The sequence below is a fragment of the Accipiter gentilis genome, chromosome W, assembly GCF_929443795.1.
Source record: "Accipiter gentilis chromosome W, bAccGen1.1, whole genome shotgun sequence".
In the NCBI taxonomy this organism is placed as follows: Eukaryota; Metazoa; Chordata; class Aves; order Accipitriformes; family Accipitridae; genus Astur; species Astur gentilis.
The window spans coordinates 2008755-2034398 of NC_064918.1; the positions used below are offsets into that span (position 1 = coordinate 2008755).

The 25644-nt window shown below is 45.4% G+C and overlaps 2 protein-coding genes and 1 pseudogene across 2 annotated transcripts in view; 1 reads left to right on the plus strand and 2 right to left on the minus strand.

Annotated features, from left to right (window-relative positions):
• The window catches only part of LOC126035541 (cardiomyopathy-associated protein 5-like), a 51291-nt pseudogene extending 46196 nt beyond the window's left edge, over window positions 1–5095 (minus strand).
• The window catches only part of LOC126035357 (uncharacterized), a 503584-nt gene that overhangs the window by 110870 nt on the left and 367070 nt on the right, over window positions 1–25644 (plus strand). The gene's annotated exons all lie outside the window — the stretch shown is intronic.
• The window catches only part of LOC126035248 (junction-mediating and -regulatory protein-like), a 440369-nt gene that overhangs the window by 1418 nt on the left and 413307 nt on the right, over window positions 1–25644 (minus strand). The gene's annotated exons all lie outside the window — the stretch shown is intronic.

Consider the following 25644-nt stretch of genomic DNA (forward strand, 5'->3'; position numbering starts at 1 on the left):
ATGGAGACTGTTACATGATCTCAGAGCTGTGAATGCGGTGATGGACAGTATGGGAGCCCTGCAGCCAGGTTTGCTGTCTCCAGTTATGCTTCCAGAAGAATGGGATTTGTTATTTATAGATCTAAAAGATTGCACCCAGATGGCACTGAACGGTTCGCCTTTTCGGTACCATCGATTAACAAGGCAGATCCCTATAAGAGATACCATTGGGTCGTGTTACCGCAATGAATGCGCAATTCCCCCACGATGTGTCAGGTGTATGTGGCCTGGGCATCAGAGCCTGTAAGAAAGCAGTTTCCTCAGTAACTTGCCACAGGATGAGATTTTAACTCAATTGCAGGACATCTTAAGCCATCGCGGAGTAATAATCACTCCTGAAAAGGTGTAAAAGGCAGCACCTTAGAAGTATTTGGGGTGGCACATAGATGTTAGCAGTGTTAAACCTCAGAAGGTTCAAATAACATGAGAAATTTCAACGTTACATGATGTCCAGAAGCTTGTGGGAGATATCCAGTGGGTGCGGAATCTTTGCGGTATCACTAATGGCAATATGACCCCTCTGGTAGAACTATTGGGTATGAGAACACTGTGCAGATGAGAAACAGGAAATGACAGAGCTGACCAATTGGTTGCAGCGCCACGGGAGCCTCCTCCAGGGAATCGTTTTCAACAAAGCACGGCAATCACATGCGTTCTTGCACCAACCCGCTAGCATGTTAACAAAGCAATTTGACTTACCACTTACTGACGCCCAAGGTATCTTTAAAGCATGCCCCGATTGTCAAAAGGAAGGGCTGGGCTTGGGCCGTGGGGTTTACCGACGAGGTCTTTTGCCATTGCAGCTGTGGCAAATGGATGTCACCCATGTCACGTGGTTTGGTGCAAAGCGTTCTGTGCACGTGTGTATTGATACCTATCCTGCTGCCATGTGGGCCACGGCACGAACTGGAGAAAAGGCCTTACATATTGAATGACATCTTCACGCTTCTTTTGCAGTACTGGGTGTGCCTAAAGAAATTATGACGGACAACGGCCCAGCCTACGGTTCTACACGATTTGCTCGATTTTGTAATTTGTGGGGAATTCACCACGGTACTGGTATTCCACATCTTCCCACAGGACAGGCTATTGTTGAATGGGCCAACTAAACCCTAAAAGAACATGCTGCAAAAACAAAAAGGGGGGAACCCAGGGCTTACTCCCAGAGGAACGATTGGCCAAAGCCTTATTTGTGCTAAATTATCTTAGATTGACAGGTGATCACAAAGACCCACCAATGGTAGTGCATCATGTTCTTTTACAGGCAGAAAGGACGCAACAAAGTACAGGAATCATGGTAATGTATAAGGACCCAGAATCCGGGAAATGGTGCGGATCAGCAGAAGTAAAACTTACTGGGAGATCCCGGCTAAGTGGGTCAAGCCATGGCTTCGCACTGATGCTGGACCCGGAATTGTCCCAATGGCAACTGGCACGGCACCGGCGGGTGCTGAAGCCACTGATCCGACAGATTCTAACTAATAGAGTATTACTAGCGGACACCGAGTCCTTCAGAGAGGTTTTTAGAACAGCGTGCCTTATTGTATATAGAACTTGCTTTAGGTAAAAAGTGCGTTAAGCATAATTTGATTAAACATAGCGTGATTACGGGAAGACAGTGTGGGGTAAATGTAAAAGTTAGTTAAAGCCAAAATCAGGGGTAAGATCTATTTCCATTAATAACCTGGGAACGAGGTTGATTGTGTTTCCACAGATACAGGCCCACGATGGACTCCTGTTCGATTTGCACGACCATCATCATCTGGAGCATCATAGATGATGTGGCAATATGAATACTACCTCAGCCGAAAACTAATGTATAGGTCACCTTGGCTAACATAACAGGTCAAGATTCTCTGTGCATCGCAACTGTATCGTAAAGCCCACGAACCAATAGACAAGATGGCTATGACTCGTGCAGCGCGCCTGGCCAGCGAGCGCATGCGTCATAGATTGCAACCGAGGCGGACTTTTGGCACCCGCTGGCCACGTGTGCTAAAACGCATTCCTCTGCAAATGTATAAATACCGGGATTTTCCGAAGAGCATCGGGCTGGTGTACGGTGAGGCCGTCGTTGTCTTTGTGGGGACGCCCACGGAAAGCTGGCACCTACCGATTGCTGGGCTGAGTTCGTGGAGCAAGATGGCACAAGAATGTATGGATGGTTCATTTTCCTCATAGTCCTCATGGTCTGGGTCATTAGGGGTAACAGGTTGGCTCAAAGAATTATGGGCATTATTGTAGTTACTGTGATTGTAGCTATTGTAATAGTTTTACCTTGTTCAGCTTATTAAGGAAAATGGTATCCCAAGTTATTAAGCAAGCCTGGATTGCTCAAAAACAAAAAGAGGGAGAAAGATTTAAACAGAGACCTACAGTGGATTCGACCTTGTTTTGGTATTACAAATACAGACTTACAGCCGCTGCTGGATTTATTGCGGGGCAGCGATAGCTTAACTTCTAAAAGACAACTAAGTGCACCGGGACGGCAAGCCTTGACAGCAATTGGACAAAAAATCACATCATCCCTGTCTGGCAGATACGTTCCTGATTTACCCATAAATTTGAAACCTTATGCTGAGATTGATATGGAACACACTGACTGTAGTAAGCAGCATGACAGTGACACCGGTGATTGATCCACATCGGTTAACGCCATGGGACAGTAAGAATGTTTGGGTGTCACTAGCTAAAGCTATTAATCAAACCTCTTTTTGTGTGCTTATGTATTTTATTAGGTATAATGTTGTTTTTACTGTGTTTAATTAATTGTGTTCACAGATCTTTGCAAAGGGCAATACAGCAGGTGTTAAAATTTTACCTCAAGCTATACACAAACAAATAGATTGGCTGAAGAAACATACACAAAGATCCAGCAAGAAACTAGTTGGTTTGATGGGGTGTTACAGTCAATATTCGGCGGGATAACACCATGGCTAATGTCATTGATTAAGGAAGCCTTATGATGGCTGGGTATATTGATATTAATCTGTGTAATAGTTAGAATTGCGTATGGGTACATGATGAGAAGAGTCTCAAAGCTAACACACCAAGCTCTACTCGCACAAAAAGAAAAAGGGGGAATTGTTGGGAAGTGGCTTGCTGAAAAAGGACATGGGCCTGTGGAAAAGTTGTGCGAGCAGAGTTCTGTGTGAAAGAATGTCAGTTTGAGCAGCAAGACTAGGCCTTGGCTGAAAATAGCTGGCTTTACTGATATTGGGAGAAAAACAATAGCTGGTCTCGCTGTTATCAGGAGAAAGACAGGGGCGGTGTGACCTTGGCATAACTTCACAAGTAACTTTTGAAGAAGTTCTCATGAGAAAGTTACGGAACACGCGTAGCTGCCAACCACAAGTGGGTGTGTTTTAGTAATGAATAAACATTAGCAATGTACCAATCATATTAGGACTAGTAGGCATAATTTTCACAAACTGTATAAATATGAGCTATCCGTGCAAATAAAGTTGAATCACTTCTATCACTCATATTGGGTCGACTTATGTGCATTCCTCCGCCGCTCCAACAAGAGAATTGTATAAGAATGATCAGCTAGGCTCAATAAACTGGTGACTTTGATCATCATATTGGTGTCCTGTCATCCGTCCCCACATGGAATTTCTCTACATCTGGCGACCTCCAACGTGATCCGGTAAGGAACAAGAGGGGAACACTAACAACTGAAAAGGTGTGTGAGATTGCTGTGGATGCCGGTGGGCTTAGAAGAAAGCGCCGGGCTGCTCGAGAGAGGCAGAAATCATAAGCTTACATGATAAAAGGCAGCATGGGTATCTCAGCATCTGCAAAGGAAAAGGCAGCCATAAAGACGTTTATGAGGCTGGTTGAAAAAACAGAGATGGATATTAAAAAGGACTCGCCTGTAAAGGAGGTGAGTGGTCGGAGAAGGAGATGGGGTCTATGCTTTCCAAAGAAGAAGCGTTAGTTAAGCTCCCCCAACACATACTCTCAGAGAGAGGCATAAAATATGATAAAGCTTGTTTAAAGTGGCTTCTACAATGGAGCAAGGACAGAAACCTTTTAATTAGAGTGGGTGTCGCGTCCGAAAGTTGGAGCGACTCAGGTTCGTGGATTTCCTTTGTCAGAATTAAGGTGAAACGACACCAGGGGAGTTCAAACAACAATTAACATTTATTCAACCTAGCTAACTTTGTCCAAGTACACTTGAACTTGTTAATATGAACCTTGCAACATGTCATTAAGCCGCTGTTTGAGAAGAGGAGGGAAGTATAGAAAAAGAAATGGAAGAAGAAACATGAAATGTATCAGAAGGAGAGCCCTCCCGTTGAGTCACGAGGTTCAGAGCAGACCCCTTTGCTTTCTGGACTCCTTCTCAAAGAGGAGCTCGGGGGCGGCTAGATCCACTCCTAGTCTCAGACTTGGTCAACGGTTTATGTTTCAAAGGATGAGGTGTAGGGACTGTGGAAAAGGGAGAAGGAAAAGAGGGAGAGAGAGAGAGAGAAAGAAAGAAAGAAAGAAAGAGGAGAAGAGAAGGGTTTCACCAGTCCTGGGTCCAGCGTTGGTCCAGCCAGCGTAGAGATCCAGTTCCAGAGGGTGTGCGCCAAGGACTCGTTCTTCCTTCTTTTATAGTGTGTTAGTCGATGGTCTCGACATGCGCAGTCCCATTCCCGGGGTTCTCTGGAATCAGTCAGTGAACTTTGGGGGGGGGGGTGTTCATTACAGAGTTGCCTCTCCTTTTCTGCTGGCATGACCGCTTAAGATAGAAGCACAGTCCCAACTTCCGTGGGGCCTTCTTCCTCCAGGCGCATATGCTGTGCTCCTCCTGGTCACTTAAGATAAGGACTTGTGGCTTTGGAGAAGCGCGGTCGCACCCTCCGGGGGGCCCTCTCCTTCGGCCACATTGTCCTGTTCACAAAACTCCAGCGTTTTCACAGAGGCCGTTTTCTTCACCAAAGTTCTTCAATGAATGTTTGAGACATTGACTATAATTTGTCAGACTGTCACACCACCCTGTGGCTCAAACAGTCACTGGACTTTGATTCTCATTCATATCATCTTCATCTCTGGTGATCTTGATATAGCGGACAGTAGGAGAAGAGAGAGAGACAGCTGAGGATAGTAAGCGGCTAATCATACATCTTACTATGGCAAGGCCTGTTATTAAACATACAAATCCAATTAATATCATAAGTCCAATATTTACAAGCCATTTTCCCCATCCCGTCAGTCCCAAGGATCCTAAAATGGAATGTAGCCATGAGTTTGGATTCCAGCAATCAAACCAGTCAGCTGGTTGCATTGCATGGTAGAGTTCTCTTGTCTGGTCGGCAATCTCCTTCATCTTTGCCCGGGCTTCTTCAATGGAGGTCGTGGCATTATGAATGGTAATACAACATTCAGATTCAGTCAATTTCAACATACCATGCACACCTTGTTCTTTTAACAATAACGTACCTAAGGCTAAATGATTCTGTAATGTCATTTTTTGATACCTGTTGCACTTGAAGATTTAGTTCCCCAAAGGCATATTGACTCCAATTACTTGATACATGTACTTGCCCAGTTAGGTTTTCTAGCACCCATTGGTGCCGAACAATATACCCAGATGTTGCAAAGCATGCTTCTAGCTCTAACGATACCTTCTGTCCCCAGGTATAATAATCGGGTTTTAAAATGCTTTGAATCCATTTCTGGGTGCTACTTGGGTCATCAAGTTCTCGTTTCTTCCTGTGAATAGTTGGTGTGGTATATTCAAAGATTCGCGTGGGACACATAGTAGGAATTCCCAAACCACACCCCAATCCAGCCTGTTCGATAACATTCAAGTGCGAGTACATTTTGCTGTCTGAGCACCCCCAGATGGTCCCCTCAGGGGCAGCATACAAAGCATTTTGACAAGTAGCTGCATCTCCCCAAGGTATTTGATTACCCTCCCCCACCTTATGTCTTCAGAAGTAGTTAATGGGAATTCCACATTTTAGCCAGATATTAACATTATTGGTGATCTGACTACATTGGTTATCCCAGTTTCGGTATCCAAAATTGGGATATCCCCAACAGGTGCACATATCTCAAATTAAGGTTCTAACTTCCAAACTGATCCACGTTTCGATGGGATTGCCAGCTCCTGTGGCACAATCTATAATGTGGGTACAGTTTAGCAAATGGGCATCATTGGGGTTGGGTGTGCCCACAAATTCTTTCTTTAATAAGTGAAGAGGTTGGTTTTTTAACATGTGTTTCACTGACCATCCACAAGCAGTGTGGGCGCTATTCATTGAAGGATATTGTCCCTTCCTGTCAGGTATGTGAACACACCAAGCTGAATCCCATTTTACGTTATATTGTAATTCAAAAGGGATAATTTCCGGGGAAGCAGGCCAAAAGGGCACTAGATTACAAGATATATTGTGATAGGAAGGGCAGCCTGTTAGTTTCCACCAGGATGGAGAAGGTCAGAATCATCTGGAATAGGCTTCCTCGAATCCTGGAGGACACGGTGGGCTATGACTAGTACCAATTTCACGACTGACCTCCAATCTCCATCGCTTACAAGTTTTGGTTATTAAGTCAGACCACCCCGTGTCCCGAGGGATCTCATAGAAGGCTGCTTCATCTTGCCACCATCTACCAGAGGAGGTATAATCACTTTGATATTGATACTCAAAAGGAGCATCTACTAACCCTTTAATGCCATTGGTCATATTGTGTTTTCCAATATTGAGCTTCATGGGTATCAAACCGAATCTAATCCCCTGCTCGGCAGAAGTAGGAATCTGAATACAGATCCCCTGATCCGTTCTATTCCAGACATGTATAAATCCTTGTATCACTTCCCAAGCTAAACTGGAGGTCCTTTCTCCTTGTCCAGATGCACCAAAGCTAAGAAAGGCAAGGAGGAAGGAGTTCCAAACCATCTTGTCCTGTTATACCATAAGAATATCACAACCAAAATCAAACAAACAATACAGATAATGGCCCACTCATCAAGTGAAAACATAAGTCCTGCTGTGGGCTTCTGATAACCTGCAAAATATATACAAAAATAAGCAATCATTAGAGGGATAGGATTCGAGATGCCAAGCAGTGCTGCTAGTGGTTGGGATCCATCCGAGATGCTGAGGTGCACTCTCCAAGGTGCTCATGCAGCTTCTGTAAAACAACCTCATACAGGCCATGTGTAGGATGTGTTACTTATTATAGATGCATACAAACTAGCCTTAAACTTCACTAATATACTTGTTAGAATCCAGTTAGTGGGATACAGAAAAAACATTCTTATCAGCCATTTAACATCGGAGCAACTTTAACTCAGAACATGAAGGTCCACTTAGAAGGATGGGACAATCCATCAGGTATTGATAGGATGCTCTTTACCATGAGCATCTGTGGCCACCCAGGAATAGAGGTTAAGGGGCATCTTTAGGGTTAGGGGCACTTGCCCCACAGTGGGTAGTTACACTAATACTGGTTGTCCAGCATAGTGGAGCAAGTGTGCAGGGTCTTTGCCACCTTTCGTCCCTGGAACAATAGAAGGAGGTGTGGGAAAGAACGCTAGGAGTCGGGGGCAGCCATTTACCCCCCACCAGCTATTAATTTGGTATACTGCTTCTGGTACTTGTGAGGCCCACCCTCGGTCATGGGGCCTCAGAGCTCGTTTTAGAAGTCCGTTTGTTCTCTCCACAATACCATTAGCTTGAGGGTAGTAAGGGGTGTGAAAAACCCACTGGATTTCCTCACCCTTAGCCCATTCTTGCACCACTCCCATTATCAGATTGAATTGATTGAGGCTTGGGTAAGCAGCTAAACCATACTTTAAGACTTTTCACTGTATTTTCTCCTGTTGCTCTGGATACAGCTTCAGCTTGTGTTAGTCCTGATACTACCTCAAGTCCTACTAACACATATCGTTTTCCCTCTGATACCCGAAAGGGGCCAATATAGTCAATTTGCCACGTTTGCCATAAACCTTTGTTTGTCCTTAAATGTAGGGGTTGCTCTTTTAAAGGGTTATATTTTTCCAAACGAACACGACATTGACCACATGCAGAAATAACAGTGTTACATAATTCTCGTGTAACGGCCCATCCTCTGCTAATAGCCTCTTTGTACAGGTCTTTACTCCCTGAATGGCCATGCTTCACATGCAGCCACTCCAGAAGGTGTTCCCATTTCTCTGCTTCACTATCGATGGCAAGACTGGCTAGACATGTTAAGGAATCTACTTGGTTATTTAGGAGGTGAGCTGGGTTATCCCCTGTCTGGTGTGCAGCAACCCAGCCTACCAAGAAAGATCTCTGCTTGGCGATATTCAGTATTTCTTCCCATTTGTCTCTTTGCCACACTGGCACTTGGTTTACTTCCCATTGGTTTTGTTCCCAAAATGGTAACCATTCAGTGCATCCTTTAAACACTGCATAGGAGTCAGTATAAATGTATACTGGTTCTGTTGTCTCAGCTTCCTTAACGACTACGCTCCACACAGCAACTAACTCCCCTATTTGGGCGCTACCCTCTCCCTCAGTTATCACATGCTCCCCTGAATCAATATGTAATGCTACTGCTCGATACTTCCACATCTTTCCGTCCCTTTTTGCGGAAGCATCAGTGAACCATACGTTTTTTAAATGGGGTTTGAAATCAGGAGCCACTTTGATGTACAATGGAGGGGGTTCTGTATCTGGGTGATCAGAAGGGGGATCCTGTATTTGGAGCATTTTGGGTGTTCCCTCCTCTATCTGTCTAGTGTGACAGTAGTGGTCTAGCTGGGCATGCCACTTCCTTACTGTTTCTCGTTGAGCTACTCCTGCGGGGGGGGGAAGGAGTTCCAGCCAATATTGGTTTCAGGATCTTAAAAGGTCCTCGCAAGATAATGGGCTGCTGTCGTATAATTCTCTCGGCTTCCTGTAAGGCTAGGTTAACCACAAAGAGTCCTTTCTCCCAAACTGAATACCATTTTTCAGCATCCTTAAAGCTACGCGAGAAAAATCCTATAGGACGAGTAGAACTTTCAGGTCCACGCTGCCACATATGTATAGATAACCCATGAATTGCAAAACCCCATTCTATGTGGAGCAGGTCTGTTGGATGTATCGGCCCTAGGGCCTGGTAAATCCCTGCTTCAAAAATTAATAATTTCAGAGCCTCTTCATGGACAGGTGTCCAGTCCCAAGCAGTTCTTTTACGGGTTAAATCATATAAAGGGCGAGCTATGATAGAAAAGTCAGGGATGTGTTTTCTCCAAAACACTAGCAAGCCTAGGGCATGCTGTAATTCTTTCTTATTTTCAGACAATTTCACTTGTTCGAGGGTGGACAAGGTTTCGGGAGGTATACACACAGTCCCTCCTTTCCACCAGATACCTAAAAATTTTACTTCAGGTGATGGGAGTTGCACCTTTTTGGCAGGAATTTGGAGCCCTAAATTATCTAAGTGATTAATGATTTCTCTCTGGGTTTGCCCCACCACAGTGGCATCCAGTCCTCCAATTAGCACATCATCAATATATTGATATACTTTTACTCCATCTTTGGGAGTGATCTGATTTAGTTCCTGGGCTAATGCATAGTGAGCAATGGTTGGTGAGTGGCAATAGCCTTGGGGAAGCCATGTAAATGTATACTGTACACCTTCCCAGGTAAAGGCAAAGCGATCCCTATCTGCTTCTCGCAAGGGAACCATAAAGAACATGTCTTTCACATCAATGGTTGCTAAAATCTGGTGACCCTGTTATTGTATGGTTGCAATTAATTCTGCTATATTGGGGACTGCAGCTGTTAATGGGCCAGTATTGGCGTTCAGGCGTCGATAGTCAACTGTCAATCACCACTTCCCATTTGGCTTGCGGACTGGCCATACTGGGGAATCATAGGATGAGTGTACAGGAATAACTATCCCCTGTTCCCGTAACTCAGTTATCACTGAAGTGATCCCTTACCTTGCTCCCAAAGGCAAAGCATAAGGTTTGACATTAACTATCTTTGAAGGGGGAAGAGTTGATGCAGACTGCAAAAGCCTCACAGAGATTGCGGGACACCCGAATTTCCATTCTCTTCCCTTAGAGTCTACCCACAACTGGCCCTTTAAGAGGTCGAGTCCTAGAATATTGGTGGGTAAAGAACCTAGTATCATAGTAACCTCAACAGGGGATGAATCCCCTGGCAGCCAGCATTTAACTTTAGCTGTCAGCTGTGGTTGGGAGCTTCCAAAAACATCTGTGACCCATATCTGCTTCTTATCTGCAATTATTCCATTGCGGTTAGCAACATCCGCCCGGAGTGCTGATATCTGAGCACCTGTATCAACTAAAAAAGTTACTGGGGTCTTAAAGGGACCAAGGGGAAAGGTAATCAACAGGTGTCCTGTCTTATTTTCAGTGAGCCTCCTTAAATAAACCCACTGGTCGTCCCCCGGCTCACTTACTGGGGATGGCCTGTCTAGTTTCCAGTCCTGCGGACAGCCATACCTTCCTCTGGGGCAGTAGGTGTTTGGGGAGTGGGAGTTGCCAGCAACTATGCATTCGCCCCCTTATAGTCTCGAATGTCTAACTCAGTATGGGGAGGCTCCTTGTTCTTGTATTTCCACCCTAGGACCACTTTTCTAGAACAGAGGTGGGCAAGCCGTCCATCACATCCCGGGGAATTCCCTTTTCTATCCCTTCTGCCCACAACAAGTTTCGCTGATCCCCATATGGCTTTTTGGTGTTTACAGTCTTAGATGGGGGAGGTTGGCCAGGTCCTTCTATTCGGCGGATAGCAGGCTTAGCCCTGCTTTCTTCCCTTGTGAGGCCCATTCTCCGGCCGTAGTTAATCAGTTCCTGTGCCACTTCTCCCCAGGTTAGGGCCCCTCCTGCATTCTGCCTGCCTCCTCTAGGTGCTATCGCATCGTGTAATCTATCCTGCAGCTGGACAGCATATAATTTCAAAGAATCTGGTAAACCTCGGATTAGAGGAGTCATTCTATCGGGATTGGCATTTAACAACATTGGAGAGGGCTGTTGTGGCACTAATCGCCTATCATGCATTAATTGGAGACAAGCAGTTTTCTCTAAGCTCTCGTTTAACTGATTTATAGAAGGGGTGTCTATCCGTGTTGGTTCTCCTCGTTCCATTTGGTCTATTCCCCCTGCCCAGTAAGCTGCCCGCTGCGTCAGAGACCATGGTTCCCTAGGATCATCAGTAGTTAGGAACACTCCAGGCCCGCAATATCCTTGGGCTTCATCTTCTGACAATAAAATCCAGTCACCACCAGTTAATGACACCCTCCACACATATTCTGTTTCGGTCTCCTTTGCTAGTTGGATATACTTTTCCTGAATTTTAGATAATTCAGTGGCAGAATATGGTTTCGTCTTAATGGTCACATGTCGTGCTCCGCCAATTTGGCCATTGTCTATGGTTTCTGTTTTAATTAATGGCCTCATTGCTATCTCTTCATCCTCAGGGTAAAAAACTTTTCTGGTACATTCTAACTCTTGATTTGGGTATAAAGATTTTTGCTGTTTCACTTGAACTACCTCTAGACCTTGCAGGTCTAAGTCCGGGTCAGATCGTTCATCTGCCTCAGCTCGTAAAATTCTTTCCCGATCTAACGCATCAGACAAGGCAGCATGAAGCCGCTGCGTTGTATTACGCTCAGCAGTTAACTGCTCTTGCAGGACTTTAACTAAATCCTGCAGGGACTGAATCTTCTCCTTATCTGCCTGCTCAGCTCTCATTGTTTCCTGTCTGTCTTCCTGAGCTGCTGCGAGTGCGGCCCCTAACACTGCACACACTACAGCCTTCCCTTTTCCTGGGCAAAACCTGCCTTCTTTTGCAAGCTTCTCAATTCTTCCTACAATGGCTTTTGGATCATGCCAGTGGTTTCGTGCCCAGGCTACTCCTTGTGGGCAAGGGTGGGCTTTATATGCAATTAGCTTCTCTAAAACAGGGGAACAGTCAGACACAGATATTTCCCGGGTCACCATGCCTGCCACTGCTCGGATCTCTCCCGACTTATTGTTGAGAGATCCTTCCCAGATCCTCCCCGCCTGCTCTCTGGGTGGAGGTCCGGTATCCTGTTAGAATCTCCCTTCCAACAAGGGAAATCCTGTATAGGCAGTTAGCCTCTCTAAAAACTGTGGAACAGTCAGACACAGATATTTCCCAGGCCTCTATGTCTGCCACTGCTCAGATCTCTCCCGACTTAGTGTTGAGAGATCTTTCCCAGATCCTCCCCACCCGTTCACCGGGTGGAGGTCCAGTATCCCATTAGAAACTCCCATCCAACAAAGGAAACCCTGTCCGTGACACCAATTAAGATGTCGCGTCCCAAAGTTGGAGCGACCCAGGTTTGTGGATTTCCTTTGTCAGAATTAAGGTGAAATGACACCAGGGGAGTTCAAACAACAATCAACATTTATTCAACCTAGCTAACTTTGTCCAAGTACACTTGAACTTGTTAATATGAACCTTGCAACATGTCATTAAGCTGCTGTTTGAGAAGAGGAGGGAAGTATAGAAAAAGAAATGGAAGAAGAAACATGAAATGTATCAGAAGGAGAGCCCTCCCGTTGAGTCACGAGGTTCAGAGCAGACCCCCTTGCTTTCTGGACTCCTTCTCAAAGAGGAGCTCGGGGGCGGCTAGATCCACTCCTAGTGTCAGACTTGGTCAATGGTTTATGTTTCAAAGGATGAGGTGTAGGGACTGTGGAAAAGGGAGAAGGAAAAGGGAGAGAGAGAAAGAGAGAAAGAGAGAAAGAGAGAAAGAGAGAAAGAGAGAAAGAGAGAAAGAAAGAAAGAAAGAAAGAAAGAAAGAAAGAAAGAAGAGAAGGGTTTCACCAGTCCTGGGTCCAGCGTTGGTCCAGCCAGCGTAGAGATCCAGTTCTGGACTTGTTCTCCCTTCTTTTATAGTGTGTTAGTCGATGGTCTCGACATGCTGTCCTGGTTTCAGCTGGGATAGAGTTGACTGTCTTCCTAGTAGCTGGTACAGTGCTAGGTTTTGAGTTCAGTATGCGAAGAATGTTGATAACACTGATGTTTTCAGTTGCTGCTCAGTAGTGTTTAGACTAAAGTCAAGGATTGTTCAGCTTCTCATGCACAACCAGGGCACCTGACCCAAACTGGCCAACGGTGTATTCCATACCATGTGATGTCCCATCTAGTTTAGGAACTGGGAAGTCGAGGGGCGGGGAATCGCCGCTCGGGGTCTGGCTGGGTGTCGGTCGGCAGGTGGTGAGCAATTGCCCTGCGCATCATTTGTACATTCCAATCCTTTTATTACTACTGTTGCCATTTTATTAGTGTTATCATTATCATTATTAGTTTCTTCTTTTCTGTTCTATTAAACCGTTCTTATCTCAACCCAGGAGTTTTATTTTTTTCCCGATTTCCTCCCCCATCACACTGGATGGGGGGGAGTGAGTGAGCAGCTGCGTGGTGCTTAGTTGCTGGCTGGGGTTAAACCACGACACATGCGCAGTCCCATTCCCGGGGTTCTCTGGAATCGGTCAGTGAGCTTTGGGGGGGTGGTGTTCATTACAGAGTTGCCTCTCCTTTTCTGCTGGCATGACACAGTCCCAACTTCCGTGGGGCCTTCTTCCTCCAGGCGCATATGCTGTGCTCCTCCTTGTCACTTAAGATAAGGACTTGTGGCTTTGGAGAAGTGCGGTCGCACCCTCCAGGGGGCCCTCTCCTTCGGCCACATTGTCCTGTTCACAAAACTGCAGCTTTTTCACAGAGGCCGTTTTCTTCACAAAAGTTCTTCAATGAATGTTTGAGACATTAACTATAATTTGTCAGATCGTCACAGTGGGTACAGCTTTTGATCTTAGTACCTGGAAAGCTATCGGAACCTCCCTATGGGATGAAATTAGTGATGGTTCTAAAGAAGTTAAAGGTCTTGCAACTTTATAGAAATTGATTAAGACAACTCTGCAAGAAATGAAAGCAGATCTTAAAGCAGCTGCATCTGCTTTTGCTGCTCTCTCTCCAACCGCAAGTGAAGGGAAAAAGCGGGGAGAAAAACATAATGCAGCAAGAGAGACTTTTTGGAGCTTGTCCGCCTGCTCCTGTGCCCTTGACTTCTGCTCCACTCCCTGGGACTGCCGATATTAATCAGCCATCTGACAGTTCCCAAGCCTCCCTAACCGTACGATTAAAGGAAACCCTACAGAATCAGGGAGTGAGTAAAAATCCACCTACGAGAAAACAGCCCCCAGATACCACCGTTCAACATGAACAAATTATACCTCGCATATACCCTGATTCAAATAATGCAAACGAGGATTTGGCTACTATAATACAAGAACAAGAGAAAGCTAAAATACATGCTGAAGCTCATGCTGCAGCACTCGCTGTAGCATTACGACCGATGGTGCAACAGGGAAAAGGAGACCGCAGCCCACACAAAGGCCCTTTAGCGTGTTATCGGTGTGGTCAACTGGGGCATTTGAAACGTACATGCCCTCAACGCATAGCAACACAGCCTCGATCTATGCCAGCACAGACTAACGGCTGCCGGTCAAACTTTTCTGGGGTCTGTAACAAGTGCAACAAGTTCGGACACAAAGCCAGCGACTGTCGATCAAGGTTTAAAAAAGACAGAACGCCGTTAACACTCAACAGTCAGGGAAACGGAATGATGAGCGCCAGGATGAGGCGCGCCAAGATATCAAGTGCCTCTCAAACAGGGGTGACGGTGTGCCCGGCTGTCTTTCAAGACTCAGGGCAGCCACAAAAGGAAGTGCAGGAGTTGACCTGGCCATAGCCGCTGACACAACAATAACTGATGATACAGTTCATGTTGTTCCATTGAATGCTACCGGGCCTTTGGGTCATGGACTAAGTAAGTGCATTGCTTTTAGGACGCTCTTCTGTTTCTAAACAAGGAATATTTGTTTTACCTGGAGTTATCGATGCTGATTTCACAGGAAACATTTCAATCATGGTGAAAGTATTTGTTCCTCCTGTAACAATTATGGCTGGAACCTGGATTGCTCAACTGGTACCCTTCAAGGCTAGCATCCCCTGTATCGGAAACATTGAACGAAGGGACGGAAGATTCGGATCTACTGACACACCATTAGTGGCCTTCACAGAAATAATTGGATCTTCCAAACCCGTTCATCATTTTAATTTATATGGACCTTCGGGAAAATCTCTACTCCATAAACATATGCTCCTTGACACAGGGTCTGATGTGACCATAATTCCAAAGGAAGAATGGTTCAGGGATTGGGAATTACAAAATATCGAAACTGTGGTTACCGGTATTGGAGGCCAGAAATCCACACAAATCAGCGTGAATTTTATAACCGTTGAAGACTGTGAAGACAAAAGGACAGCACATGTAAGGCCTTATGTTTTAAATACTACTGTATGGCTTTTAGGTCGAGATGCTTTAGCGCAATGGGGAGTTAGATTGTCCACGCATTTTTTAGCAGTGGCCATTGACAAACGACCAACCCTGAGACTAAAATGGCTAACGAACAGCCCCGTTTAGGTTGATCAATGTCCGCTTCCAACAGAAAAGGTCGCTGCTTTGGAGCAACTCGTGGCTGAACAAGTGGAAGCAGGGCATTTGGTTCCTTCTACAAGCCCATGGAACACTCCTGTATTTACCATTTTGAAGAAGTCTGGAAAATGGCGTTTACTGCAAGATTTGCGTGCAGTGAATAAAGTAATGCAAGATATGGGATCCTTACAGCCTGGTATTCCAACCCCTACTATGGTCCCCAGAGACTGGCCTTTGATTGTTGTTGACCTTAAAGACTGTTTCTTTACAATTCCTTTGCATCCAGAGGACTGTGAGAAATTTGCTTTTACAGTTCCAACAATAAATCGACATGCACCGGCTAAAAGGTATCACTGGGTTGTTTTACCACAAGGCATGAAAAATTCACCGACTATATGTCAATGTTTTGTTGACATTGCTCTTGAACCGTTTCTCAAAAAATGGAAAGAGGCTCTGATTTATCATTACATGGACGACCTGCTGGTCTGTGCACAACAACTTTCACATGAACAGGTATTATTTGACCTTAAATTATACCTTGGGGCGTATGGCTTAGTCATAGCCCCAGAAAAAGTTCAGCTGACAGCACCCTGGACATATCTGGGTTTGCAAGTTGCGGAAGCCTCTGTTTGTCCACAAAAGCTGTCACTACACAAAGACATACAAAATATACATGATGTACAAAAACTTGTCGGAGACCTACAGTGGATCCGGCCTTATTGTGGTATTACAAATACAGACTTACAGCCGCTGCTGGATTTATTGCGGGGCAGCGAGAGCTTAACTTCTGCAATACAACTAAGTGCATCAGGGTGGCAAGCCTTGACAGCAATTGAGCAGAAAATCACATCATCCATGTCTGGCAGATACGTTTCTGATTTGTCCATAAATTTATATGTATATAACTCAGATAAGGAAGTTGCGGGAATTTTGGGTCAGTGGAATGAGTGACGGGAACAAAGCCCATTGATAATAATAGAATGGATATTCTTGCCTGCTAGCATGTTAAAAATGGTAGTCACAAGAATTGAAGCTCTGGGAATGTGCATTCAAAAAGCAGGGGCAAGGGTGACACAAATTTCAGGGAAGCAAATGGACAAAATTATTTTGCCTATGTCGCTTGATATTGTGAATAATGCCATGATGAAAAATGACTGCCTTGCAGTAGCTCTGATGGGTTTTAATGGGGAAGTGGACAATCACTATCCCCCTCACCCATTGTTTAAAACAATGTTGACAATGGAACCACACTATTTGCAGTGAAAGCCCACTGGAGGCAATTACCGTTTTTACTGATGCGAGCAGCAGAACAGGTAAAGCGGGATTTGTATATCTTCAGGATGGATCCTGGAAATCCAAAATCGTTCTGTCAGAGGGGTCAGTACAGGTGCTTGAGATATTAACCATATGCTCTGTTTTCAAAAAATGGGATAAAACACCTGTCAACGTTGTTTCGGATTCTCAATATGTCATTGGGATAGTCAAACGTATGCATAGATCCTTGCTAAAAACTGTAAGTAATTAGACGTTTTTGAAATTATGGATGTTATTAGAAAGATGAACAGACTTATTTTTTATTGATCATATTTGTAGCCATACAACATTGCCGGGATTTATTGTGGAAGGTAATGTGCGTGCGGATCGACTGGTAGTAGCCAATGTAGACATCTGTTTTAATACACCCAAACCTGATTTGTTTGGACAAGCACTGCTATCCCATAAATTTTATCATCAGTCGGCAAAAGCACTGAGTAAGCAATTTGATCTCCCATTGCAGCAAGCCAGAACTATTATTGCTGCTTGCCCTGACTGTGAACATTCCAAACTTACAACCACAAGGGGTGAACCCCCAGGGACTATCACCATTGCAAATTTGGCAAACAGATGTTACGGAGTATCCCAGTTTTGGGAAATATAAATACGTTCATGTATCTATTGACACATATTCAAACCTTATGTGGGCTACTGTTCATGTATCAACTAATGCCAGATGCGTAACTAAGCACCTTTTGGCAGCATTTGCTGCCATGGGAGTGCCAACAGAAATTAAAACAGACAATGGCCCGGGATATCACTCACAGTCATTAGAAACAGTTTTACAGCTATGGGGGGTAACTCATAATTTTGGCGTACCCCATAATTCTACTGGTCAAGCTATTGTTGAACGTGCACATCGGACCTTAAAGGATCGTTTAAACATTTTAAAAATGGTGGAAGACATGCGGCATTGTACCCCCCAAGAGTTAATAAGCAAAGCACTATATGTTTTGAATTGGCTACAGCCACGTGGTACTGAGGATCAGATCCCAATTACTAGGCATATGTGTGGGAGCAAAAATGTTGATAAAAACCAGCTGCAAGTTTCAGTATTCTATCCAGTTTTACAACAATGGCAGGGACCTTGCAAGTTATTTACGTGGGGAAGAGGATATGCTTGTGTTTCCACAGGTAACGAACAGCCCCATTGGATACCGGTGAAATGGGTCAAGCCATGGATTGAGCAATCAGATGTCACAAACAACTCAGAAGATCAAGAACAAGAGGCAGTGGAGACTTCAGCAGGTCCTGAAGCCCTAGATAGACTGCCTAGACAAATCACGACGGAGACCGGCAGTCAATGCGGAAATTAAGAACGCGTGTGAAAAACACGGAGTATGGTGCCAGCCCTGGATATGCATCTTAGTGCAAGTGGGTGAAAGGGATAGAAAATTTTTTTTGTGAACATTGTGATAGAAATTTAACTAACCAACTAACCTTGCGTGAGCAGGCAGAGGATTTTTCAATAGATCGCTTACTGATTTTGGCTTTGTGTATGCTACTAATCATATAGAGAATAAGGAGCTTAGAGCTATTGCAGCAAATATATATGATTTAATGTTGATCGGCATCCGGCAAAACATTACTCATAAGAGCCGAGTGTGGAAGTAGTATTAAGATACCCTGATATATAGTCATTTATGATAAAGACTGGAAAAAGACCAAAAAAAAAAAAAAAAAAAAAGGATTTGGAAAAGCAAATGGTAGTGATAATGATTGCGATGACCTTAGTCATGGGATCTGTATTTAAAATTGACCCCCGACAGAATATATGGGTAACTTGGGCAAACAGTACCGGACAGACTGATTTTTGTCTGTCCTTAGCTACACCAGGGGATCCTTTTTGCACATGTCTAATTGGGTATCCAGACTTTAACCCTAAATTTTACAGCTCATGGTACAACCAGACTAATTACAATATAGAATTTGAGAAATTCAACATGATGACAACAAGTGATATGGTGATATGCATAAAGATTGGCGAAAAGTGGTGGCCCTCTTTGATAGGAGCTAAACAGCAACAATTGTTCATGGAAAACCTTCTGATTAGTGCGAGCTTGCCCCTTCAGGAATTGGATCTAATGTTTTCTTTACCCCCGGTTGAAGTAACCAATATTTCCCATTTAGAAGATTGCCGATATCTCCGATCACACTTACAACCATATAGTGGTATAGGAGTGATATTTTTTGGGGGGACACCGTTTTGGTAAAGAAGGAGAAAGAGTGATCAGGGTCAGACTTTATAGGATGGCAGAACATAACAGGGTTACCTTTATGGCCTGACGTTGATACTGCAAGTTTGCAAGTAAATACTGCGGGGGGGAAAGTTGTTGCCCCCAGGAGTGTTTTTGATTTGGGGAGATAGGACATGGGTGTGAAGAGTTTGAAGGAATGTGTTGCATGAACCTGTCGGACCATTCTATAAGCATTCACAAACAGTTAAATTAATTACAAGAGAACCCAAACAATATCGGATACTATACTGACCCGTTTAGTGACTGGTTAGAATCATTGGGGTTTGGGCCTTGGATACAGCAAATATTAAAGTGGTCAATTTTCTTGGTGGCTCCTATATTCATACTCTTGGCTATTATCCCATGTATGATTTGATGCTCGCGAATGAAGGTGACTAGATCTGTTAATGCTCCTTTAAAAAAAAAAAAAAAAAAAAAAAAAAAAAAAGAGTAGGGAATCTGTCTCCAGAAGAAAAGTTAACTAAAGCCAAAATTAGGGGTAAGGTCATGGTTTTAGTTAAGAATCTAGAAACAGGGCAATGGGAAGGTCCATTTCCATTAATAACCTGGGGGCAAGATTATGCTTGTGTTTCCACAGATACAGGTCCGCAATGGACTCCCGCTCGATTTGTACGACCATCATCATCTGGAACATCCCAGAGGGTGCGGCAATATGAATACCACTTCAACCAAAAACTAAGTGCAGGTCACCTTGGCCAACATAACAGGTCAAGATTCTCTGTGCATTGCAACCGCATCACAAAGCCCATAAACCAATAGACAGGATGGCTATGACTCGTGCAGAGCGCCTGGCCAGCGAGCGCATGCGTCATAGGTTGCAACTGAGGCGGATTTTGGCACCCGCTGGCCACGTGTGCTGAAATCCGTTCCTCTGCAAATGTATAAATACCGCGATTTTCCGAAGGGTATCGGGCTGGTGTACGGCAAAGCCATTGTTGCCTCCGTGGGGACGCCCACGTAAAGCTGGCACCTACCGATTGCTGGGCTGAGTTTACGGAGCAAGACGGCACAAGAATGTACAGATGGTCCATCCTTGTATGTTGCAATGTGTTTAAAAATTAATTGATAGATCAAGTAAGGCTGTGTTAATTGAAACAAAAAAAAAAAAAAAGGGGGAGATGTAGGGTCAATTATATGGAACTTAGTGACTGGGCCTGAAAGTACCTCATGGTCACAAGAGCATTCCAGACGCCTTCAGAAGGCCTTGAACAGAACAAACAAGAAGACAGAAAAAGAAAGATCCCAATTAGTAAAACACAGGTGCACATTCCATGATAAAGGGAACTTGGCACAAACCACCTCAATTCGGCAGTTTATCTTGACCAATTGGACTGAGACAAGTTTCGCATGCTCTAGTTAATATAGCCAATTATGTCCTATGTTTATGTGCATGTACAGAGTGAGTATAACCAACTGTATCTTATGTTTATACGCGTGTACAGTGTCGATATAACCAATCACATTTTATGCTCGTGCGTGTGGACACCAAATGCTTGCATGCAGCAGCCAATCAAACCTTCTTAGGAACTTAGAGAATTGTATAAAAATGATCAGCTAGGCTCAATAAACTGGCGACTTTGATCATCATATGGGTGTCCTGTCATCCGTCCCCACATGGAATTTCTCTACAGACTACCTCAGGAGAGGGTACTTCAAGGACCCAAAGGGGTAACGATGGGCTTTTGGTGTAGCCACTGTAAACAAAGAGAAGGTCAAACAGATATCATCTACCCTGCCTAACCTCTCAGAAGATTCTTTCATTGTGGGATTGCTGCAAGTTGAAGAACAGCAGGTGCCAATTGCTACCAGGACGGTGCACCAGCAGCAATATCGCACAAACCGAGACTCCCTGGCTCCCATCCATGAGCTGATTCATCACCTAGAGAGCCAAGGAGTCATCAGCAAGACTCATTCACCTTTTAATAGTCCTATATGGCCAGTGCAAAAGTCTGATGGAGGGTGGAGGTTAACAGTAGATTATCACTGCCTGAATGAAGTGACACCACCACTGAGTGTTGTTGTACATGTTAGAGCTCCAATATGAACTGGCATCAAAGGCAGCCACGTGGTATGCTACAATTGATATTGCCAATGCCTTTTTCTCCATTGCTTTGGCAGCAGAGTGCAGGCCACAGTTTGCTTTCACATGGAGAGGTGTCCAATACAGCTGGAATCGACTGCCCCAGGGGTGGAAGCACAGCCCTACCATTCGTCATGAACTAATCCAAACGGCACTGGAACAGGGCGATGCCCCTGAACATCTACAATACATAGATGACATCATCGTGTGGGGCAACAAGGGTGAAGAAGTGTTTAAGAAGAAAAAAAGAATAATTCAGATTCTTCTGAAAGCTGGTTTCACCGTAAAGAAAAGCAAGGTCAAGTGACCTGCACAGGAGATTCAGTTCTTGGGAATAAAATGGCAGGATGGACGCCATCATGTGCCTATGGATGTGGTCAACAAGACAGCAACTATGTCTCCACCAGCTAAGAAGAAAGAAACACAAGCTTTCCTAGGCCTTGTGGGCTTCTGGAGAATGCATATTCCAGGTTATAGTCAGCTTGTGAGCCCTCTCTATCGAGTGACGTGGAAAAAGAACTATTTTGAATGGGGCCCTGAGCAACAACAAGCCTTTGAGCATATCAGACAGGAAATAGCTCGTGCAGCAGCTCTTGGGCCTGTCCGGACAGGACCAGATGTACAAAATGTACTCTACACTGCAGCTGGGGAGCATGGTCTCACCTGGAGCCTCTGGCAGAAAACACCAAGAGAAACCCAAGGTTGACCATTAGGGTTTTGGAGTCAGGAGTACTGAGGATCAGAAGCCCACTACACCCCAACTGAAAAAGAGATACTAGCAGCATATGAGGGGGTTCGAGCCGCTTCAGAAGTTGTTGGTACAGAAGCATATCTCCTCTTGGCACCACGATTGCCCGTGCTACACTGGATGTTCAAAGGAAACATCCCCTCTACACATCATGCAACCAGTGCTACATGGAGTAAGCTGATAGCATTGATCACGCAACGAGCTCGACTGGGGAAATCCAACCACCCAGGAAACCTGGAGGAGATCATGGACTGGCCAGAAGGCAGAGATTTTGGAGCATCACCTGAGGAGGTGGCTCGTGCCCAAGAGGCACCACCATATAATGAGTTATCAGAAGACAAAAGGTGTTATGCTTTGTTTACTGATGGATCCTGTCGTGGGGTAGGGAACCATCGGAAGCAGGAAGCTGCTGTGTGGAGTCCCACACGACAAGTCATTGAGGCCACTGAAGGAGAAGGCGAGTCACGTCAGTTTGCAGAAGTGAAAGCCATCCAACTAGCTCTAGACATTGCTGAATGAGAAAAGTGGCCGGTACTCTACCTCTATACTGACTCCTGGATGGTGGCTAATGCCCTATGGGGGTGGCTACAGCAGTGGAAGAAGACCAATTGGCAATGCAGGGGCAAACCCATCTAGGCAGCTGCATTATGGCAGGGCATTGCTGCCCGTGTAGAACACATGACGCTAAAGGTACATCATGTAGATGATCACATGCCCAAAAGCCGTGCCACTGAAGAACATTGAAATAATGAACAGGTAGACAAGGCTGCCAAAATAGATATAGCTCAGGTGGACCTGGACTGGGAGCGTAAGGGTGAGCTATTTGTAGCTCGATGGGCCCATGAGACATCGGGACATCTAGGGAGAGATGCAACATATAGGTGGGCTCGTGATCGAGGGGTGGACCTGACCATGGAGGCCATCACACAGGTCACTCATGAATGTGAAACATGTGCTGCAATCAAACGAGCCACCAGAGTAAAGTCTCCCTGGAACAGAGGGCGGTGGCTGGGCTTTCGATATGGCGAGGCCTGGCAAATTGACTACATTGGACCACTGCCACGAACACGCCAAGGCAAGCGCTACGTACTCACCATGGTGGAAGCAACTACTGGTTGGCTAGAAACATATCCTGTAAACCATGCCACTGCCCGAAACACCATCTTAGGCCTCGAAAGGCAAATTTTATGGCGACACGGTACCCCAGAAAGAATTGAATCAGACAATGGGACTCATTTCCGAAATAACCTCATAAGCTCCTGGGCAAACAAACATGGCATTGAGTGGGTGTACCACATACCCTATCACCCGCAGGCATCTGGAAAAATTGAGAGATATAGTGGACTGTTGAAGACTATGTTGAGAGCGCTGGGCAATGGGGCATGGAAGCATTGGGATACAAATTTAGCAGAAGCCACTTGGCTAGTTAACTCTAGAGGATCTGCTAACTGTCCTGGTCCTGCCCAAACAAAACCCCTACATACTGTGGGAGGAGATAAGGTCCCCGTGGTGCACATGGGGAAGTGGCTGGGGAAGGCAGTGTGGATTGCTCCTCCCATGGGAAAAGGCAAACCCATTCGTGGGATTGTCTTTGCTCAGGGACCTGGGTGTACTTGGTGGGTAATGCGGAAGGATGGGGAGACCCAGTGTGTGCCTCAAGGACATTTAACCTTGGGGGGAAAATAATCTGTGATGTGAGCTGTATGTTGCAGGAAGTAATGTAGCGGGAATGACCTGAACTGCAGAGGAGTGAACTTCGCAGGGAACCAGACAAGTGCATCGGTGACCCAAACCAAGCCGGTGTTGGTGCCCAACGATTGAACATACTGCTTCTCCTGTCCTGACCACTCATCTTGACAGATGGGGCCCAAGTCATAACCTGTGTGTGAACATCTGAAGGAGTGGAAGAAGCCCATGGAATATCTATCTCTTAAAGGACAGGGGATAGGAATTAATAAGACTGTGTAAATCTGTACATTGGGTATAAAAGTGGTTTAAGTATGTAGTTTCAGTTGTAAGTGTTGGTAAGAAGGGATTTCAGTAATGAGAATTAAACACAATGGCGTGGTTAGAAGATATCTGTATTATGTGGGACCTGAGTATGATGCAAATGATATGGAATAAGGGTTGGAGATTATATTGGGTCTGGCTGAGATGGAGTTAATTCTCCCCATAGCAGCCCTCATAGTGCTGCTCTCTGCATCAGTAGCTAGAAAGGTGTTGATAACACACCAGTGTTTTGGCTACTGCTGAGCAGTGGTGGCACAGCATCAAGGCTCTCCCTCCAACATTTTCGCCCCCCTCAACTGCAGGCTGGGGCTGGGCAAGATCTTGGGAGGGGACATAACCAGGACAGCTGACCTAAACTAACCAAACAGATATTCCATACCGTATGACATCAGCTCAGATATAAAAGCTAAGTAAAGGGAAGGTGGAAGGGGGGCATTTTCATCTTCTGGAGCAACCAGTACACATACTGAAGCCCTGCTTCCCAGGAAGTGGCCAGACATTGCCTGCTGATGGGAAGTAGAGAATAACATCATTTGTTTTCCTTTGCTTTCGTGCACGACCTTTGCTTTCACTTTATTAAACTGTCCTTATCTTGACCCACGAGGCCTTTGTTATATTTTTGTCTCCCTGGTCCAGCTGAGGAGGGGGAGTGATAGAACGGCTTTGGTGCGCACCTGGCGTCCAGCCAGGGTTAACCCATCACAGTCTTTTTGGTGGAGAATGCGGGCAATGTGAGGAATTTGAGTTAAGGATAGTAACTGAGAGAGGTAATGGGCAAAACATGGACTGAATGCAGCTAGAGAGTTAAGAGCTGCTTCATGAGTGGGGAATTTTTATTGTTGTAATTGTGGTAAAGGGATGAGGGGTGGATTGTGTGTGTAAATTGTCCACTTTTTGTCGGTTTTGTGATGATACTATTTTGATTTTGGTGTGGGGAATTCTTTTTGTTGATGTGAGTGAAGATTTTGTGTGATGAAAGTAGTTTTTAATGATAGTTCTTAAAAATGTGATGCACAGAGGCGAGGGGTGGAATGTATTTGTTTTGTGTGGCAAGGTTTTGGTAGCGGGGGGGTTACAGGGGTAGCTTCTGTAAGAAGCTGCTGGAAGCTTCCCCTGTGTTCGAGAGAGAGCCCATACCAGCCAGCTCTAAGACGGACCCGCCGCCGGCCAAGGCTGAGCCAATCAGCGATAGTGGTAACGCCTCTGTGATAACATATTTAAGAAGGGGAAAAAAAAGTTGAGACAGAGAGAAACAGCTGCTAGAGCAAGGAGTGAGAACATGTAAGAGAAACAACCCTGCGGACACCAAGGTCAGTGAAGAAGGAAGGGGAGGAGATGCTCCAGGCGCCGGAGCGAAGATTCCCCGGCAGCCCGTGGTGAAGACCCTGGTGAGGCACGCTATCCCCCTGCAGTCCAGGGAGGTCCACGGTGGAGCAGATCTCCAGCTGCAGCCCATGGAGGACCCCACGCCGGAGCAGGTGGCTTCCTGAAGGAGGCTGTGACCCCGTGGGAACCCCGCGCTGGAGCAGGCTCCTGGCAGGACCTGCGGATCTGTGGAGAGAGGAGCCCATGGGGCAGGTTTTCTGGCAGGATTTGTGACCCTGTGGGGGACCCGCACTGGAGCAGTGTGCTCCTGAAGGACTGCACTCTGTGAAAAGCACCCATGCTGGAGCAGTTCGTGAAGAACTGCAGCCCGTGGGAATGGCCCATGTTGGAGAAGTTCGTGG